The sequence below is a fragment of the Zalophus californianus genome, chromosome 4 (assembly GCF_009762305.2).
Source record: "Zalophus californianus isolate mZalCal1 chromosome 4, mZalCal1.pri.v2, whole genome shotgun sequence".
Taxonomy (NCBI): Eukaryota; Metazoa; Chordata; class Mammalia; order Carnivora; family Otariidae; genus Zalophus; species Zalophus californianus.
In genome coordinates, this window is record NC_045598.1 from 111,241,215 (window position 1) to 111,245,142 (window position 3,928).

The 3,928-nt window shown below is 40.9% G+C and overlaps 1 pseudogene; it reads left to right on the forward strand.

Annotated features, from left to right (window-relative positions):
- Window positions 1–591: 591 nt before the first annotated feature.
- LOC113926375 lies at window positions 592–1,213 on the forward strand (annotated as a pseudogene).
- Window positions 1,214–3,928: the final 2,715 nt, after the last annotated feature.

A 3,928-nucleotide genomic window follows, 5' to 3' on the forward strand; every position in this document is an offset into this window, starting at 1 on the left:
GGAAAATTATAAATATTAAGTTTGGAAGGAACAACATAAATAGAAAATTACTATTGGAAGACCATCATAATAGGTCCACTAATAAATGCTAAAATTGGTGGGCAAAGCTTTAAGTAGAAAAATGCTATCTGGGTAGAATCAAAGTATCTCCCACAAATAATGTGGTAGTTTTAATATACTTCCACAAGTTCTCTGATATTCTCCTCTTCAGAATGTGGGTCTTAATCCACCTTCCTTGAGTGTGGATGGAAATTGGAACTCACTTCTAAGGAACAGGGTTTGGGGAGAAATATACTAACTTTACAATGGAGAAGCCAGGAAGACACCACGTCAAACAAGTGATTATGTTTAACATAACCAAAACAAGTTATGTTGATATCATGCACCTAGAAGGACATAAGAGAAAGATGCTTCACCTTTGTGGCATGTCTCTTTTATAGCCCCTGCCTTATAATGAAAAAACATCAGGCAAACTCAAATTGAGATATTCTTCAAATTATTTACCAATATGTTTCAAAAGTATCTTCATGAAAAACATGAAAAAATTTTTGATTCTCTCTTTCCAGACCTGGCTGATAAGGAGGCACCATCATGAGAGTCAACATCCACCACAACAAGGACCAAAAGTTTCAGTGTGAGGAGCCCAAGAGCCAGGACATCTACCTGAGACTGTTGGTCAAGTAGTATAGGTTTCTTACCCAACAAACCAATTCCACATTTAGGCAACTTGTGTTGAAGCAGTTGTTAATGAGTTGCAGCAACCAGCTGCCTCAGCGCTAATCCTGGATGATCCGGAAGATGAAGCTGCCTGTCTGGGAAAACAAAAGAGCTGTTGTTGTATGTACTATAATCGATGATGTGCATACCCAGGAGGTGCCCAAACTGAAGGTGTGCACACTGCACATGAGCAATCTTGCCTGGAGCTGCATCCTCAAAGTTGGGATATGAGCCTCACCTTCAACCAGTTAGCCTGGAGTCCCCCAAGGGCTGTCGTACCCTCTTGCTCTCTGGTCCAGGCAAGGGCTGAGAGGTATACAGGTATTTCAGTAAGGCCCCAGGAACCCTGCACAGCCACAGTAAACTCTATTTGCAATCCTTGGATTGCCAGAAGTTCCAGCACTACCAGAGGCTGCAGAGCTGGCTAGTACTAAACCTAAACCCAGATCCTGCCTTGTTATTAAAAAGACCTTGGATGCTGGGAAAAAAAAAGTGAAAAAATTTTTAAAAATTTTTTACTTATTTGAGGGAGAGAGCACACCAGTGGGGGGGAGGGGCAGAGGGAGAGGGACAAGCGGACTCTCCACTGAGCAGGGAGCCTGATGTGGACAGGACCACCAAGTGAGATCATGACCTGAGCCTAAGTCAGATGCTTAACCAACTGAGCCACCCAGGCGCCCCTGAAAAAAAAAGAAAATTTTTGAAAAAAGGAATAGTGTTTTGCTGAGTTCGCTAGAATATCATTACATAGTTCCCATTGACAGCAAGTTTTGATAACAAATTCTATTTCTTATCTTGATATGAAAAAAGTGAGGGCCTACACAGCTGAAGCATTCATAAGGAGCATAGTACAAAGTTTAGTTAATGAATTCACCATCTGGATGTGTGAAAATAAGGAGAGTAGGCAAATATTTTTTTTCTTTACATAGGTATTTCTTTTGTAATAACTAAAAATTAAATTAAGTGGCTAATTTTTCCATTCTTCACCAATGCATTAAATTTGTATTTAGAGTTACAGAATATGAAAGAAATTGGCATTGATTTTTTTTTTTTAATTATAGCAGAGTTCCTTACTTTCAGATTAATCTTATGGGAGTTTATTTATAAAAAGCCATTAGAAATGGACCTGAGAAAGCAAATTTGAATATAATATTTGAAATAAGCTTAAGAAATTACTCCTATAATTATGAAACTTCCTGATAATGGAAAAAAATGTTAGCATATAAACCAACAATTTAATACACAAAATAAGTCTATAAAATTAAGCCTGTTATTGACCTGTCTATAAGACTTTAGTTGAAATCTAAAAAACTTTTTATAAAATAAACAATGGTTTTGAGAATTGTGGTGCTTGTAAAAGAAATTTTATAAACAAATTTTAAAAGCTACTTGGTTAGTCATCATTAAAAATTAAAGTTAGTAATATATGTTAGAAAAAATAAGGCAGTTCTGAAATAAAAGCACTTAATAAAATCATTCAAATTAACAACATGTTAAATATCTTGTTTTTCAAAACTATTTCAGAAAGTAAATGTTGGGGACACCTGGGTGGCTCAGTCAGTTGGGCGTCTGCCTTTGGCTCAGGTCGTGATCCCAGGGTCCTGGGATCGACTCCTGCATCGGGCTCCTTGCTCAACAGGAAGCCTGCTTTTCTCTCTGCCTACTTCAATCTCTGCTTTTGCTCTCTCTCTCTCTCTCTCAATCTGACAAATAAATAAGTAAAATCAAAAAAAGAGAAAGTAGAGGGTTTGGGCAAGATGGCAGAGGAGTAGGAGAAATGGATTTCCTCTGGTCTCAGGAATGCAGCTGGATAGGGATCAAACCATTCTGAACACCTACAAACTCAACAGGAGTTTGAAGAAAAGAATAGCAACAACTCTCTGAACAGAAAAGTGACCACTTTCTGGAAGGTAGGACATGTGGAGAAGTGAATCCGAGGTGATATTCGGGAGGATAGACAGCAGGGGAGGGGGCACCATCGGCCGCTTCTGGCAAGTGATAGAACAGCGGAGCACAAAATCGGAACATTTAGAAGTCTGCTCCGCTGAGGGACGTTGCTCCAGTGGCTAAGCGGGGGGTGGAACCCTCGCAGGACAGTGTGGTCTCAGGACCCTTGGGGTCACAGAAAGACCAGGGGTGCCAGAGTGCAGCAGAGTTCCTGGGTATCAGAGCAGGGAAGCCAGCTGCAGAGACGGAGCCAAGGCGCTGGCTCTCAGCTCGGGGTTGCCATAAACTGTGATCAGTGACACAGTCAGGCCACTGCTCCTCCAGCAGGGACCCAACAAGCAGCAGATCTGGGGAGACTCCCCTTCTTCCCCCAGGAAGAACAGCATGGGAGCACACCGCAGGGATCTGCTGGGTTTGGAGACTCCACACCGAGTCGGGTGCCAGAGATAGAAACCCTAGGTCACAGGCCCGAGAGCAGGGAGACGGGAGTGATTGCTTTTCTCTGGGGGTGCAATGAGGAGCAGGGCCTCGAGTTCTTGGCTCCTCTGGGGGGGCGACTGGGAGGCCGCCATTTTCACTCTCATCCTCCAAAGCTGTATGGAAAGCTTGCAGGGAACAAAAGCTCTCCAGAGCAAACCTGAGCAGATTACTTAGCCCAGACCAACAAGGGCGGGGCAATTCCGCCTCCGGCAAAGACATTTGGGAACCACGGCAACAGGCCCCTCCCCCAGAAGATTTGCAAGAACCACCAGCCAAGATCAAGTTTGCCGATCAATGAGAACAGCAGAACTCCAGAGCTAGGGGAATACTACACATAGAATTCATGGCTTTTTTACCATGATTCTTTAGTCTTTCAAAGTTAATTTTTTTAACTGTCTTTTTTTTTAATTTTCTTTTTCCCTTTTTCAACCAAATCATATCAATCCCTTTTAAAAAAAACATTTTTATTTTTCATTTTTAGAGTCATATTCTATCCCTTCATAGTAGATACCCTTATTTTTGGCATATTATATGTTGTTCTCTCTTTAAAATTTTGAGATACAGTTTCTTCTAACAAATCAAAATATACCCTAAATCTCTTGTGTATGGCTTTGTTCTAGTCTCCTGCCTGAGCACATTCTCTCCCCCCTTTTTCTTTCTTTCTTTCTTCTTTCTTTCTCTCTTTCTTTTCTTTCTTTCTTTCTTTCTTTCTTCTTTCTTTCTTTCTTTCTTTCTTTCTTTCTTTCCTTCTTTTTCTTTCTTTCTTTCTTTCTCCTTTCTTTTT